Here is an 18,226-nt window from a genome sequence, read left to right as displayed (position 1 = left end):
TAAAGCAGCTATGTACTCCGCTTCACATGTAGATACTGCCACGACTTCTTGCTTGCTGCTGCACCAGCTCACTGCCCCACCATTCAACACATAAACGTATCCGGTCTGTGACTTAGAGTCATCCGAATTTGTGTCGAAGCTAGCGTCGACGTAACGCTTTACGACGAGCTCTTCGTCACCTCCATAAATGAGAAACATTTCCTTAGTCCTTTTCAGGTACTTAAGGATACTCTTGACCGCTGTCCAGTGTTCCATACCGGGATCACTTTGGTACCTCTCTACCAAGCTTATGGCAAGGTTTATATCAGGTCTGATACATAGCATGGCATACATTAGAGAGCCCACGGCTGATGCGTAGGGGACAGAACTCATCTTCTCTCTATCTGCTGCCGTGGTCGGCGACTGAGTCTTACTCAATCTCACACCTTGCAAAACTGGCAAGAACCCTTTCTTTGAGTTTTCCATATTGAACTTCTTCAATATCTTGTCAAGGTATGTACTTTGCGAAATACCTATGAGGCGTCTTGATCTATCTCTATAGATCTTGATGCCTAATATGTATGCAGCTTCTCCAAGGTCCTTCATTGAAAAACTTTTGTTCAAATAGGCCTTTATGCTCTCCAACATCTCTATATTATTCCCCATCAATAATATGTCATCCACACACAGTATGAGGAAAGCTACAGAGCTCCCACTCACTTTCTTGTACAGACAGGCTTCTCCGTAAACCTGTATGAACCCAAACGCTTTAATCACCTCATTAAAGCGGATGTTCCAACTCCGAGATGCTTGCACCAGCCCATAGATGGAGCGCTGGAGCTTGCACACTTTGTTAGCACCCTTAGGGTCGACAAAACCTTCTGGTTGCATCATATACAATTCTTCCTTAAGGTTCCCATTAAGGAACGCCGTTTTGACGTCCATTTGCCAAATTTCATAATCGTAAAAGGCGGCAATTGCTAACATGATTCGGACTGATTTCAGCTTTGCTACGGGAGAGAAAGTCTCTTCGTAGTCAACTCCTTGAATTTGTCGAAAACCCTTTGTGACAAGTCGAGCTTTGTAAACGGTTACATTACCGTTTGGATCAATCTTCATCTTGAAGATCCATTTATTTTCTATGGCTCGCCGGGCATCGGGCAAGTCCACCAAAGTCCATACTTTGTTCCCATACATGGATCCTATCTCGAATTTCATAGCCTCAAGCCATTTGTTGGAATCCGGGCCCGCCATCGCTTCTTCATAGTTCGAAGGTTCACCGTTGTCTAACAACATGATTTCCATCACAGGGTTGCCGTACCACTCTGGTGTGGAGCGTGCCCTTGTGGACCTTCGCGGTTCAGTAGTAACTTGATCCGGAGCTTCATGATCATCATCATTAACTTCCTCTTCAGTCGGTGTAGGCGCCACAGGAACAACTTCCCGCGCTGCGCTACTATCCTGTTCGAGAGAGGGTGTAATTACCTCATCAAGTTCTACCTTCCTCCCACTTACTTCTTTCGAGAGAAACTATTTCTCTAGAAAGGATCCGTTCTTGGCAACAAAGGTTTTACCTTCGGATCTAAGATAGAAGGTATACCCAATAGTTTCCTTAGGGTATTCTATGAATATGCATTTCTCCGCTTTGGGTTTGAGCTTTTCTGGTTGAAGTTTCTTCACATAAGCATCACAGCCCCAAACTTTAAGAAACGACAACTTAGGTTTCTTGCCAAACCATAATTCATACGGTGTCGTCTCAACAGATTTAGACGGTGCCCTATTTAAAGTGAATGCTGCAGTTTCTAATGCGTATCCCGAAAATGATAGCGGTAAGTCGGTAAGAGACATCATAGATCGTACCAAATCTAATAAAGTGCGATTACGACGTTCAGACACTCCTTTGCATTGCGGTGTGCCAGGCGACGTCAGTTGTGAAACGATTCCACACTTCCTTAGGTGTGTGCCAAACTCGTGACTCAAATATTCTCCTCCACGATCAGATCGTAGACACTTAATTTTTCTGTCACGTTGATTCTCGACCTCACTCTGAAATTCCTTGAACTTTTCAAATGTCTCAGATTTGTGCTTCATCAAGTAGATATACCCATACCTACTCAAATCATCGGTGAGAGTGAGAACATAACGATAGCCACCGCGAGCTTCAACGTTCATTGGACCACACACATCAGTATGTATTATTTCCAATAATTCGGTTGCTCTCTCCATTATTCCTGAGAATGGAGTCTTAGTCATCTTGCCCATGAGGCACGGTTCGCATGTGTCAAATGATTCAAAGTCAAGAGACTCTAATAGTCCATCAGTATGGAGCTTCTTCATGCGCTTAACGCCGATATGACCAAGGCGGCAGTGCCACAAGAATGTGGGACTATCATTATCAACTTTACATCTTTTGGTACTCACACTATGAATATGTGTAACATCACGATCGAGATTCATCAAGAATAAACCATTCACCAGCGGAGCATGACTACAAAACATATCACTCATATAAATAGAACAACCATTATTCTCTGACTTAAATGAGTAGCCGTCTCGCATTAAGCAAGACCCTGATACAATGTTCATGCTTAAAGCTGGTACTAAATAACAATTATTAAGGTTTAAGACTAATCCCGACGGTAGATGTAGAGGTAGCGTGCCGACGTCGATCACATCGACCTTTGAACCATTCCCGACGCGCATCGTCACCTCGTCCTTGGCCAGTCTCCGCTTATTCCGCAGTTCGTGCTTTGAGTTGCAAATGTGAGCAACAACACCGGTATCAAATACCCAGGAGCTACTACGAGCACTGGTAAGGTACACATCAATAACATGTATATCACATATACCTTTAACGTTGTCGGCCTTCTTGTCCGCTAAGTATTTGGGGCAGTTCCGCTTCCAGTGACCCTTTCCCTTGCAATAGAAGCACTCAGTCTCAGGCTTGGGTCCATTCTTTTTCTTCTTCCCGGCATCTGGCTTACCGGGCGTGGCAACAACTTTGCCGTCTTTCTTGAAGTTCTTCTTACCCTTGCCCTTCTTGAAACTAGTGGTCTTGTTGACCATCAACACTTGATGCTCTTTCTTGATTTCTACTTCTGCAGACTTGAGCATCGAGTACAACTCGGGAATGGTCTTCTCCATCCCTTGCATGTTGTAGTTAAGGACAAAGCCTTTGTGGCTTGGTGGGAGAGACTGGAGGATTCTGTCAATTATAGCATCATTCGGAAGTTCGACTCCAAGTGAAGCCAGACGACCGTGTAACCCACACATTTTGAGTATGTGCTCACTGACAGAACTGTTCTCCTCCATCTTACAGCTAAAGAACTTGTCGGAGACTTCATATCTCTCGACACGGGCATGAGCTTGAAAAACTAGCTTCAGCTCTTGGAACATCTCATATGCTCCGTGTTGCTCAAAACGCCTTTGGAGCCCCGTTTCTAAACTCTATAACATGCCACACCTAACCAGAGAGTAGTCATTACTCCGTGTTTGCCAGACGTTCAGAATGTCCTGGGCTGCTGCGGGAGCGGGAGGGTCACCTAGCGGCGCATCAAGGAGATAAGCCTTTTTAGCTGCTTCAAGGATGAGCTTCAAGTTGCGAACCCAGTCCGCATAGTTGCTACCATCATCTTTCAGCTTGTTTTTCTCTAGGAATGCGTTGAAATTGAGGTTGACGTTGGCCATCTACAATAATTATAAAGACAAACCTTTTAGACTAAGTTCATGACAATTAAGTTCATTTAATCAAATTAAGTATGAACTCCCACTTAAATCGACATCCCTCTAGTCATCTAAGTGATACATGATCCATGTTGACTAACCCGTGTTCGATCATCACGTGAGACGGACTAGTCACCATGGTGAGCAACTTCGTGCTGATCGTATTCAACCATACAACTCATGTTCGACCTTTCGGTCTCTTGTATTCGAGGTCATGTCTGTACATGCTAAGCTCTTCGAGTCAACCTAGGTGTTTCGCATGTGTAAATCTGGCTTACACCCATTGTATGCGAACGTTGGAATCTATCACACCCGATCATCACGTGGTGCTTCGAGACAACGAACCTTCGCAATGGTGCACACTTAGGGGAATACGTTCTCAAAATTTTAAGAGGGATCATCTTATTATGCTACCGTCGTTCTAAGCAATAAGATGTAAAACATGATAAACATCACAATGCAATCATATAGTGACATGATATGGCCATTATCATCTTCGCCCTTTCGATCTCCATCTTCAGGCATCGCATGATCATCATCGTCACCGGCCTGACACCATGATCTCCATCATCGTGTCTCCGTGAAGTCGTCACGGCAACTACTACTATCACTACTACTATAGCTAACCGTTAGCAATGAAGTAAAAGTAGTAAGCACATGGCGTTGCATCTCATACAATAAATTAAGACAACTCCTATGGCTCCTGCCGGTTGTCATACTCATCGACATGCAAGTCGTGAAACCTATTACAATAACATGATCATCTCATACATCATACATGCAACATCACAACTTTGGCCATATCACATCACATTTCAAACCCTGCAAAAACAAGTTAGACGTCCTCTAATTGTTGTTGCAAGTTCTACGTGGCTGATTTGGGTTTCTAGCAAGAACGCCTTCTTACCTACGTGACAGCCACAACGATGATATGCCAAAGCTATTTACCCTTCATAAGGACCCTTTTCATCAAATCCAATCCGACTAGAGTAGGAGAGACACACACCCGCTAGCCACCTTTATGCACGGTGTGCATGTCTGTCGGTGGAACCAGTCTCACGTAAGCGTACGCGTAAAGTCGGTCCGGGCCGCTTCATCCCACAATACCGCCGGAAAAGAATAAGACTAGTAGCGGCAAGCAAATTGACAAATCATCGCCCACAACTTTTGTGTTCTACTCGTGCATAGAATCTACGCATAGAAAACCTGGCTCTGATACCACTGTTGGGTACCGTAGCATAAATTCAAAATTTTCCTACGCATATTTAGATCTTCCTATGGAGAGACCAGCAACGAGAGAGGGGTAAGAGCATCTTCATACCTTTGAAGATCGCTAAGCGGAAGCGTTGCTAGAACGCGGTTGATAGAGTCGTACTGGCAGTGATTCTGATCTAGTGCCGAACTACGGCACCTCCGCGTTCAACACACGTGCAGCCCGGTGACGTCTCACGCACCTTGATCCAGCAAGGAGGAGGGAGAGGTTGGGGAAGAACTCCAGCAGCACGACGGCGTGGTGTCGATGGAGAGACGAGGTCTCCCGGCAGGGCTTCGCCAAGCACCGGCAGAGAGGAGGAGGAAGAAGGGCAGGGCTGCGCCGAGAGAGAGGAAAAGTCTGATCTCCAATGGCCAAAAGTGCCCACTATATATAGGGGGAGGGAGGGGCTGCGCCCCCTTGATGGTTTCCCTCTCCTGGGGGGGGGGGCAGCAGCCCTAGATGGGGGCTGGTGCGGCGGCCAAGGGGGAGGGAGGAGGGGTGTGGCGCACCCCTGGTGGGCCTTAGGCCCACTTGGCTTAGGGTTTGCCCCCCCCCCTTTTCTCTCCCCCACGCATTGGGCTGAGTGGGGAGGCGCACCAGCCCACCTACGGGCTGGTTCCCTTCCCCACTTGGCCCACCTTACCTCCCGGGGTCGTTGCCCCCCTTCGGTGGACCCCCGGGGCCACCTCCGGTGGTCCTGGTGGTCCCAGTACGTTACCGGTGATGCCCGAAACACTTCCGGTATCCGAAACCATCCGTCCTATATATCAATCTTTACCTGCAGACCATTCCGGAGCTCCTCGTGGCGTCTGGGATCTCATCCGGGATTCCGAACAACTTTCGGTAACGTCGTATAACAATTCCCTATAACCCTAGCGTCATCGAACCTTAACTGTGTAGACCCTACGGGTTCGGGAGACACGCAGACATGACCGAGACGCCTCTCCGGCCAATAACTATCAGCGGGGTCTGGATACCCATGGTGGCTCCTACTTGCTTCATGATGATCTCATCGGATGAACCACAATGTCAAAGATTCAATCAATCCCGTATACGATTCCCTTTGTCTGTCGGTATACATATACCTTGTTCAATCTCATTACCGGTAAGTCTCTTTACTCATTCCGCAACACGTCATCGTGTGACTAACTCCTTAGTCACATTGACCTCATGATGATGTTCTACCGAGTGGGCCCAGAGATACCTCTCCGTCACACGGAGTGACAAATCCCGATCTCGATTCGTACCAACCCAACAGACACTTTCGGAGGTACCCGTAGTGCACCTTTATAGTCACCCAGTTACGTTGTGACGTTTGATACACCCAAAGCACTCCTACGGTATCCGGGAGTTGCACAATCTCACGGTCGAAGGAAAGGATACTTGACATTAGAAAAGCTTTAGCATACGAACAATACGATCTAGTGCTATGCTTAGGATTGGGTCTTGTCCATCACATCATTCTCCCAATGATGTGATCCCGTTATCAATGACATCTAATGCCCATGATCACTAAACCATGATCATCTATTGACTAATGAGCTAGCCAACTAGAGGCTTGCTAGGGACACATTGTGATCTATTTATTCACACATGTATTACTGTTTCCTGTTAATACAATTATAGCATGAACAATAGACGATTATCATGAACAAGGAAATATGATAATAACCATTTTATTATTGCCTCTAGGGCATATTTCCAAGAGGAAGCTCAAGCATTCAACGGTCCAACTATGAAGTGGTACTTGATAAGGCTGATGAGTTTGTGATGAAGGAAGATGAGGACCCTCGTGATCTCTATCGAAGGGTGACTGCTATTGATGTGGCTCTCAAGGACCATGGGAGCAAGGATGTGGATGATACATGGGTCAAGCGCAAGTTTCTCAAGGCCATCATGCCTTTCAATAAAGTAATGTCATCTGTCATTCGCCAACGACCAGATTTCCACTCCTTGTCTTCCAGTGAGGTGTTGGATGAATTCATTGCAATGTCAATCATGAACGAGACAACTGACAATGCACTTGCTCAAGTTTGCTCAAAGGCAGCTTCACCCAACCTTGCATTAAAGGCAAAATCTGCTTCTGAAGAAGAAGAAGAGGATGAGGAAGAGGAGAGCTGCCCTGAAGACACGGAGTATGCTTATGACGAGCACATGGCTCTTGCGGCAAGGCAATTCTAGGGCAACAAGAGGAACTCAAGACCCAACTTCACCAAGAACAACTCAAGTGGGTTCAAATCCAAGCAACGAGTGAGGACATGCTATAAATGTGGTAATGTGCGTCACTTCGTGGCCGAATGTCCCTATGAGAAGAGGGAAGACAACGGGGGCAAGCTCATTCGCAAAGACAAAACCAAGTCATTCCCAAACAAGAACAACTTTGTGAAGAAATCCCACCCAAAGGGTATGGTGGCTCTTGAAGAGTACCCCTCCGATGATGATGACGATGACGATATGGTGGCAACTGCAACTGTCGCCATTGCCACCCCTTCTCCCAAGAAGGTGTCTCTCCTCAACGCCCCCAATGAGAACCACATCGCCAAGTGCCTCATGGCCAAAGGTATCGATCAAGTAACCCTAATCATTAAGACTAACATCGCTACTGCTCCTTCATTGTTGAATTGTGTTGATGATAGTGATGTTGGGGAACTTAATGAGCATGATCTTGACAAATTTCTGTGCACTATCAAGCCCAAGAAGCACTTTGTTGCTTTCTTGGAACAACTGGGTGAGGCTAATGCCCTCATCGAGTCTCATGAGGAGACCATCTTCGAGCTTCAGGGACATAGTCGTGACTATGCCGATGATATTGCTGAACTATCTATTGCACTAGAAAAGGAGCGCACTCTTCGTTTGGCTCTTGAGGATTCATACAACGATGACTGCGCTAAAATGCAAAAGAAACTAGATCATGCTACTGTTCTTACTCGTATGCTTAAGTCTGAAAAGGATGCTGTTGGGGTTGGCCATGACAGACTCAAAGTGGAGTTTGACACACTTGACAAGGCTCACAAGGTCTTGAAAGGTGCTCATTTCTCTCTGAAAGAGTCTCATGATCAACTCCAAGCAAAGCTTACCAAGGAAATCTCTACTTGTCCTCCCTTCGTTTTAATTGATAATGCTTGTACAACTAACCCTTGTTGTGACCATGTACATCTTGTAGAGGAAAATGCCAAGTTAAAGGAGAGACTTGAGAAGGGCCTTGTGTCATGCATCCAAGGCGAGAAGAGCCTGAACGACCTCTTGAGCAATCAAAAGGGTGTGGTAGGAAAGGAGGGACTTGGACTTACATCCAAGTCAAAAGGAAAAAGGAGGAACAGGAACAAACGATCCCCTACCCTCATGGACATCTTTGTCAAAGAGGGTGAAGGAACTCAGGAGGTGAACATGAACAAGGTGGACGATGGTAGCATCAAGAAGGGCAAAACCATTCCTACCAACACAACCGGCAAACTCAATCCTTCCTATGTTTTATGTCGTGCTGATGATGGGCATGTTTATGCCAGATTTGTTGGTTCTTACTATGAGTCCATTGAATGGGATATTTGGGTTCCTAAGACCCTTGTCTCTAACATTAAAGGACCCATTCAAAAATGGGTACCTAAAACCAAGCCTTGATCTATTGCAGGAGTTTGCTTCCGGTGGGGTGTCATGGTTGCTCGATAGTGGAGCAACAAATCATATGACCGGAAGCAAGGACTTAGTGGTGGATGTGCATCCTTTTCCATCTATGCCCACCCATGTCCAATTCGTCGATGCATCCTCGTCAAAGGTATTGGGATTTGGTAAGGTGGTCATCTCTCAAGAGTTATCTATTGAGAAGGTCATGCTTATTGAGTCTCTTGCCTACAATTTACTTTCGGTTCATCAACTTGCAATTATGGGTTTTCCACATTCTTTAATCTTGATACTGTGGTCCTCTTGTGGAGCAAGACTCTTAAAGTAGCCTATGTTGGATATGTCGAAAATGGTCTCTATGTGGTGAACTTTTCAAAGCGATCCACTAAGACTGCGACTTGTCTAATTGCTAAAGTTGATGTGGGCTGGCTTTGGAATCGCCGACTAGCTCATGTCAATATGAGATCTTTGCAAAGTCTCCTCAAAGGGGACCATATTCGTGGACTAACAAATGTGAGTTTTGCCAGATATCGTGCTTGCAGTGCCTGCATTGAAGGAAAGATTCATGAAACTACTCATCGTCCAACGACTCTCATTTACACTAAGAGGCCATTGGAGCTCCTCCATATGGATCTTTTCGGTCCTCCATCATTTGATAGTCTTGGAGGTAGAAAGTACTGCTTGGTGATTTTTGATGACTACTCAAGATACACCTGGGTATATTTCTTCAAGAAGAAGAGTGAGACTCAACAAACTGTCATCAACTTTGCTAATGAAGCTCAACGTCAACATGAAGCAAAGATTTTGATGATTAGAAGTGACAACAGCACCAAGTTCAAGAACTACACCTTGGATGAGTTTCTAGGTGACGAGGGAATAAAACATCAATATTCAGCACCATATACCCCTCAACAAAATGGTGTGGCGGAAAGGAAGAATCGGACATTGATGGATGCTGCAAGAACAATGATGGAGGAATTCAAATCTCCATATAACTTTTGGGCTGAGGCCATCAACACAGCGTGTCATGCGTCCAATCGGCTCTATATCCGCAAAGCCTTGAACAAGACTCCATATGAGATCCTCACCGGAAACAAACCCAATCTCAAGTACTTCCGGGTATTCAGTTGTAAGTGTTTCATTCTCAAGAAAAGTGCATGTTAAGCTAAATTTGATTCTAGAGCACAAGAGGGCATCTTTGTTGGTTATGCTACAAACTCTCATGCTTACTGATACATCCATTTTGCATCATGCTTTCATGTTGATATTTATTGCTTTTTGGGCTGTTATATTACTTGTGGTACCATATTTATGCCTTTTCTCTCTTATTTTGCAAGGTTTATTTGAAGAGGGAGAATTCAGGCAGCTGGAATTCTGGACTGGAAAAGGAGCAAATCCTAGTCCACTATTCTGCACATCTCCAAATGCCCTGAAAAGTTACGTGGATTTTTTCTGGATTATGTAAAAAATACTGGGCGAAAGAACTACCGAAGGGGGGCCACCAGGGCCCCACAAGCCCTGCCACCGCCACCACCCCCCTGGTGGCGGAGTGGGGGCTTGTGGGCCCCCTGACGGCTCACTAGCCCCCCTCTTTTGCTATATGAAGCGTCCTGGTCCAGAAAAAAAATTAATGGGGAGCTTTTTCGTGGTTTCGTCGCCGCCACGAGGCGGAACTTGAGCAGATCCAATCTAGAGCTCCGGCAGGACGATCCTGCCGGGGAAACTTCCCTCCCGGAGGGGGAAATTGTCGCCATCGTCATCACCAACACTCCTCTCGTCGGAGGGGAGGCATCTTCTTCAACATCTTCATCAGCACCATCTCCTCTCCGATCCCTAGTTCATCTCTTGTAACCAATCTTCGTCTCGCGACTCCGATTGGTACTTGTAAGGTTGCTAGTAGTGTTGATTACGCTTTGTAGTTGATGCTAGTTGGATTACTTGGTGGAAGAGTTTATGTTCAGATCCTTGATGCTATTCATTACACCTCTGATCATGATTATGATTATGTTCTGTGAGTAGTTACTTTTGTTCCTGAGGACATGGGAAAAGTCATGCTGATAATAGTCATGTGAATTTGATATGTTCGGTATTTTGATATGATGTATGTTGTTTTTCCTCTAGTGGTGTTATGTGAACGTCGACTACATAACACTTCACCATATTTGGTCCTAGAGGAAGGCATTGGGAAGTAGTAAGTAGATGATGGGTTGCTGGAGTGACAGAAGCTTAAACCCCAGTCTATGCGTTGCTTCGTGAGGGGCTGATTTGGATCCACTAGTTTAATGCTATGGTTAGACTTTGGCTTAATTCTTCTTTTGTAGTCGCGGATGCTTGCGAGAGAGGTTAATCATAAGTGGGATGCTTGTCCAAGTAAGGGCAGTACCCAAGCACCGGTCCACCCACATATCAAACTATCAAAGTAAGGAACGCGAATCATATGAACATGATGAAACTAGCATGACAGAAATTCCCGTGTGTCCTCGGGAGCGTTTTTCCTCCTATAAGACTTTGTTCAGGCTTGTCCCTTGCTACAAAAGGGATTGGACCACTTGCTGCACTGTTGCTACTACTTGTTACTTGTTACTCTTTGCTTGCTACGTTTCACCTCGCTACACAATCACTTGTTACCGCTACTTTCAGTGCTTGCAATTATTACCTTGCTGAAATCCGTTTATCAGAGCCTTCTGCTCCTCGTTGGGTTCGACACTCTTACTTATCAAAAGTACTATGATTGATCCCCTATACTTGTGGGTCATCAAGGCTCTTTTCTGGCGCCGTTGCCGGGGAGTGAAGCGCCTTTGGTAAGTGGAAATTGGTAAGGAAACATTTATATACTGTGCTGAAATTTATTGTCACTTGTCACTATGGAAACTGTTTCTTTGAGGAGTTTGTTCGGGGTATCTTCACCACGAACGGAAGCACGAGGAGTTGCTCCTCAACCTGAGGTACCTACTGAAAATATCTTTTATGAAATTCCTTTGGGTATGGTTGAGAAACTGCTGGCTAATCCTTTCACGGGAGATGGATCTTCACATCGAGACTTGCATCTAATCTATGTAGATGAAGTTTGTGGTTTACTTAATCTTGCAGGTTTGCCCGAGGATGAGGTAAAGAAGAAAGTCTTTCCTTTATCTTTGAAGGATAAGGCGTTGACATGGTATAGGCTATGTGATGATACTGGATCATGGGGCTACAATCGGTTGAAATTGGAATTTCATCAAAAGTTCTATCCTATGCATTTAGTACATCATGATCGGAACTTTGTTTATAACTTTTGGCCTCGTGACAGGGAAAGCATAGCTCAAGCTTGGGGGAGGCTTAAATCAATGCTATATTCATGCCCCAATCATGAGCTCTCGAGATAAATCATCACTCAAAACTTTTGTGCTCGGCTTTCTCATGAAGATCGTACCATGCTTGACACTTCTTGTGCGGTTCTTTTATGAAGAAGGATATTGATCAAAAGTGGAATTTATTGGAGAGAATCAAACGCAACTCTGAAGATTGGGAGCTGGAGGAAGGTAAGGGGTCAGGTATGAATTTCCAGTTTGATTGCGTTAAATCTTTTGTTGAGACAAACACTTCTAGAGATTTTAGCGCTAAGTATGGACTTAACTCTGAGATAGTAGCTTCTCTATGTGAATCTTTTGCTGCTCATGTTGATCTTCCCAAAGAGAAGTGGTTTAAATATCATCCTCCTGTAGAAAGCAACATAGCCAAAACCAATCTAGTTGAGGAGAAAGTCATTGCTTTTAGTGATCCTGTTGTTCCTTGTGCTTACACTGAGAAACCACCATACCCTGCTAGGATAAAGGATTATTCTAAATCTCCAACTGTGATACGCAGGGGTTACATTAGACCACTTGCACCCCCTGAGGAGATTAGAGTTGAACCTAGCGTTGCTATTATCAAAGATCTCTTAGCCGAAGACATAGATGGGCATGTTATCAAATTCTATGAGGACTCCGCTAGAATTGCTAAACCTCACGCGAAAGACAAACACGGACCTGTAGTTGGCCTGCCCGTTGTTTCTGTTAAGATAGGAGATCACTGTTACCATGGTTTATGTGATATGGGATCTAGTGTTAGTGCAATACCCCGTTCTCTATATGATTAAATCAAAGATGAGATTGCACATGCTGAGTTAGAACCCATTGATGTCACTATTACGCTAGCTAATAGAGACACTATCTGCCCTCTGGGAATTGTGAGAGACGTAGAAGTCCTGTGTGGTAAGACGAAGTATCCTACTGATGTCCTTGTCCTTGGTACTCCACAAGGTAGCTTTTGTCCCATCATATTTGGTAGACCCTTTCTCAACACCGTCAATGCTCACATTGATTGCATTAAGCAGACCGTCACAGTTAGTTTCGAGGGTGTGTCTCATGAATTTAACTTCTCCAAGTTTGGAAGACAACCCCATGAAAGAGAGTCGTCTGGTAGGGATGAAATCATTGCTCTTGCGTCTATTGCCGTACCTCCTACGGATCCTTTAGAGCAATATCTGTTTGAGCATGAAAATGATATGCATATGGAGGAGAGAGATGAGATAGATAAAATTGTCTTAGAACAATATCCTATTCTCAAGAATAATCTTCCTGTTGAACTGCTTGGGGATCCTCCCCCACCAAAGGGTGATCCTGTGTTCGAGCTTAAACAGTTGCCTGATACTCTTAAGTATGCCTATCTTGATGAGAAGGAGATATATCCTATCATTATTAGTGCTCTCCTCTTAGAGCGCGAAGAGAAGAAGTTACTAAAAACTCCGAGGAAGCACCGCGCTGCTATTGGATATACTCTTGATGATCTTAAGGGTATTAGTCCTACTCTATGTCAGCACAAGATTAAAACGGATCCTGACTTTAAACCAGTTGCTGATCATCAAAGGAGATTAAATCCTAAGATGAAAGAGGTCGTTAGAAAAGAAATATTAAAGCTTCTGGAAGCAGGAATCATTTATCCTGTTGCTCATAGTGATTGGGTAAGTCCAGTACATTGCGTACCTAAGAAGGGAGGTATCACCGTCGTTCCTAATGATAAGGATGAACTAATCCCACAAAGGATTATTACCGGCTATAGAATGGTGATAGACTTCCAGAAACTGAACAAGGCAACCAGGAAAGATCATTATCCTTTGCCGTTCATCGACCAAATGCTAGAAAGGCTATCAAAACACACACACTTCTGCTTTCTAGACGGTTATTCAGGTTTCTCGCAAATACATGTTGCACAATCTGATCAAGATAAAACCACTTTCACCTGCCCTTTCGGTACCTTTGCCTATAGACATATGCCTTTTGGCTTATGCAATGCACCCGCCACCTTCCAAAGATGTATGATGGCTATATTCTCTGACTTTTGTGAAAAGATTGTCGAGGTTTTCATGGATGACTTCTCCGTTTACGGGTCTTCCTTTGATGATTGCCTCAGCAACCTTGATCGAGTCTTACAGAGATGCGAAGAAAACAATCTCGTCTTGAATTGGGAGAAGTGCCACTTTATGGTTAATGAAGGTATCATCTTAGGACATAAAATGTCCGAAAGAGACATTGAAGTTGATAAGGCTAAGGTTGATGCAATTGAGAAAATGCCTTGCCCCACAGATATCAGAGGTATACGAAGTTTCCTAGGTCATGCTGGTTTCTATAGAAGGTTGATTAAAGACTTCTCTAAGATTTCTAGGCCTCTTACCAACCTCTTGTAGAAGGATGTTCCTTTTGTTTTTGATGAGGATTGTGAGGAAGCCTTCGAAATACTTAAGAAGGCTTTGATAACTGCACCTATTGTTCAACCACCTGACTGGAACTTGCCCTTTGAAATCATGTGTGACACTACTGATTATGCTGTTGGTGCTGTTCTAGGACAAAGAGTTGACAAGAAGTTGAATGTCATTCACTACGCTAGTAAAACTCTAGATAGTGCCCAAAGAAACTATGCCACTACGGAGAAGGAATTTTTAGCAGTCGTGTTTGCATGTGAAAAGTTCAGATCTTACATAGTTGACTCCAAAGTCACTATTCACTCTGATCATGCTGCTATTAAGTACCTTATGGAGAAGAAGGACGCTAAGCCTAGGCTGATCAGATGGGTTCTCCCGCTACAGGAATTTTATTTGCACGTCGTTGACCAAAAGGGTGCTGATAACCCTATAGCAGATAACTTGTCTAGGCTAGAGAATGTCCTTGATGACCCACTACCTATTGATGATAGCTTTCTTGATGAGCAATTAAATGTCATCCACACTTCACTTAGTGCACCGTGGTATGCCGATTATGCAAACTATATCGTAGCCAAATACATACCACCCAGTTTCACCTATCAACAAAAGAAGAAATTCTTCTTTGATTTGAGACACTACTTTTGGGATGATCCTCACCTTTATAAGGAAGGAGTAGATGGTGTTATTAGACGTTGTGTGACTGAACATGAACAAGGACATATCCTGCAGAAGTGTCATTCCGAAGCCTACGGAGGACACCATGCTGGAGATAGAATTGCCCATAAGGTATTGCAATCAGGTTTCTATTGGCCCACTCTCTTCAAGGATGCCCGTAAGTTTGTCTTGTCTTGTGACGAATGCCAAAGGATAGGGAACATCAGTAAGCGTCAAGAGATGCCTATGAACTATTCACTTGTCATTGAACCATTTGATGTCTGGGGCTTTGATTATATGGGACCCTTCCCGAGTTCCAATGGGTACACTCACATCTTAGTTGCTGTGGATTACGTTACTAGTGGGTAGAGGCTATCCCCACTAAAAATGCTGATCGCCACACCTCTATTAAGATGCTTAAAGAAGTCATATTCCCAAGATTTGGAGTCCCTAGATACTTGATGACTGATGGCGTTTCACACCTCATTCATGGTGTTTTCCGCAAGATGCTAGCTAAGTATGATGTCAACCATAGAGTTGCATCTCCTTATCATCCTCAGTCCAGTGGTCAAGTGGAGCTGAGTAATAGGGAGATCAAGTTGATCTTACAAAAGACCGTCAATAGATCTCGAAAGAACCGGTCTAGTAAACTTGACGATGCACTATGGGCTTATAGGACTGCTTATAAGAATCCCATGGGCATGTCACCGTATAAATGGTTTACGGTAAAGCCTTTCATTTACCTCTTGAGCTGGAACACAAAGCTTATTGGGCAATCAAAGAGCTCAACTTTGATTTCAAACTTGCCGGTGAGAAGCGGTTGTTTGATATCAACTCGTTAGATGAATGGAGAGCCCAGGCATACGAGAATGCCAAGTTGTTAAAGGAAAAGGTTAAGAGATGGCACGGCAAACGAATAAAGAAACGAGAGTTCAATGTAGGTGATTATGTCTTTCTATACAATTCTCTTTTGAGATTCTTTGCAGGCAAGCTTCTCTCTAAATGGGAAGGTCCCTATGTTGTCGAGGAAGTATATCGTTCCGGTGCCATCAAAATCAATAACACGGAAGGAAATTTTCCTAGAGTGGTAAATGGGCAAAGAATCAAGCATTACATCTCTGGTACTCCCATAAATGTTGAGACCAATATCATCAATGCCATAACTCCAGAGGAGTACATAAGGGATGTTTATCAGCCTGTTTCACACCTTGAAAATGAAGATGTATCTGTTTCGGCAAGAAATTGGACTCCGATACTTTTCCAATAGGAAATTTCTTCCATTTTGGAATTTTTGGAAAATTAGAAAAATAAAAGGCAGTCCGGAGAGCGAACGTGGCGGCCACAAGCCCTGCCACCGCCCCCTACCCCCTGGTGGCGGAGGGCAAGCTTGTGGGCACCTCATGTGCCTCCCGGACTCCATTTTCTTGCGGAGGACTCCTTCTGGCCCAGAAAAAAATCAATATATAGTCGCCCGAAGGTTTTCATCTCCGTATCGCGTAGTTTTCCTCTGTTTTCATTTCGAGCCTGTTTCTGTGACAGATCTAGATTATCATGACTTCCCCAAACGCTCCTAAGGACAAGATCTTCGAGAAGGTCATCAATCCCTACCTCACGGAAGTGCTGAAACACCCTCAATCTATCAAGATGAGTGAGGGGATGTTGCACATCCGTGATGTTGAGGGGCCTAATAAGACCAGAAGCATGGAGACGAGGCTCGAAGCAATGGAGCAACAAGGCTTCAAGTACCAAGGGATGGTGGAGCGTGGACTCAACGCCAACCACACGATGATCACAGAGTTCACTAGCAATCACAAGATGGATGCCATTGATATTGGGAAACACCTCTCCAGGCTCTACGATAGGGTTGACCAACTTCAGGGCCAGATCTATGACATGCAGAATCAAAACTATGAGTATGAGTATAGATTTAAATCAATAAGTTTGGCTGCAGATTTGAGGATTCCGGCGACTCGTTCATCCTGCCATGATGGAGCACCTATGCCTTGGAAGACGGAGGATCAGACTACTCCAACAACACCACCATCACCACCAAAGGAAGACAACGAAGCATTGGTATGGGCAATCCCCTTGGCTTCTGCCAAGCTTGGGGGAGTTGCCCTCGTATCGTATCACCTTTATATCTTTTGCTTTTACCTTTGTTTTAGTTCTTTCCTTTTCACTTTTTATTTCTTCTTTTAGAGGAATAAGTCTTTAGTTTTTAGTTTGAGTCTTTTGCTTTCGTCTCTTCCCCGATGTATTCGAGCTTACGAGCTATATAATAAAGAGTGTCTTAGTTAAGGGCTTTGCTTTGTGCCATGATCAAAAGTATGAAAAGAACGATAGCATGAAAGATCATGAGACGATCTTATGGAAAGTGAAAACTTCACTTATGACACGTATGATGATTGAAACTTGTTGAGAATAAATCAACGTAGACATTATTCATTGTTGCAATTAATAAGAAGTAATAAGGAAAGAGAGGTTCACATAAATATATCATCTTAGACACTTTTTACAATTGTGAGCACTCACCAAACTATTACATGCCTAGGAGTAGATGTTGGACAAGGAAGACAACATAATGAATTGTGTTTGCTTGGTTCCAAACAATGTTATATGATTAGAGATCCCTTAGCATGTGACGATTGCTTCCACCTCATATTAGCTAAAACTCCCGCACCAAGTAGAGATACTACTTGTGCATCCATAAACCTCCAACCAGTTTTGCCATGAGAGTCCACCATACCTACCTATGGATTGAATAAGATCCTTCAAGTAAGTTGTCATCGGTGCAAGCAATAAAAATTGCTCTCCAACATGTATGATCTATTAGTGTGTGGAAAATAAACTTTGTACGAACCTCTGATGAGGAAGACATAAAAGAGACAGACTGCATAATAAAGTTCTTTATCATAGGAGGCAATATAAAGTGACGTTCCTCCGCACTAAGAGGACACACATTCAAACCTCAAAAGCGCATGACAACCTCTGCTTCCCTCTGTGAAGGGCCTATCTTGTACCTTTACTTTTTGCCCTTGTAAGAGTCATGGTGATCTTCACCAATTCCCTTTTTGCCTTTGTCTTGGCTACCATCACATGTTTGGAAAGATATATATTCTTATATCAACTTGGAGTTGAGTACTTATGCTTTTTTGTTGTTGACTTTACCCTTGAGGTAAACCGTTGGGAGGCAAAACTATAAGCCCCTATCTTCCTCTGTGTCCAGCTGAAACTTTGACACCATGAGTACCACGTGAGTTGTAACAATTGTGGAAAAC

This window comes from Hordeum vulgare, chromosome 5H, assembly GCF_904849725.1.
Source record: "Hordeum vulgare subsp. vulgare chromosome 5H, MorexV3_pseudomolecules_assembly, whole genome shotgun sequence".
Taxonomy (NCBI): domain Eukaryota; kingdom Viridiplantae; phylum Streptophyta; class Magnoliopsida; order Poales; family Poaceae; genus Hordeum; species Hordeum vulgare.
Note: the sequence above shows the minus strand (reverse complement) of the source record.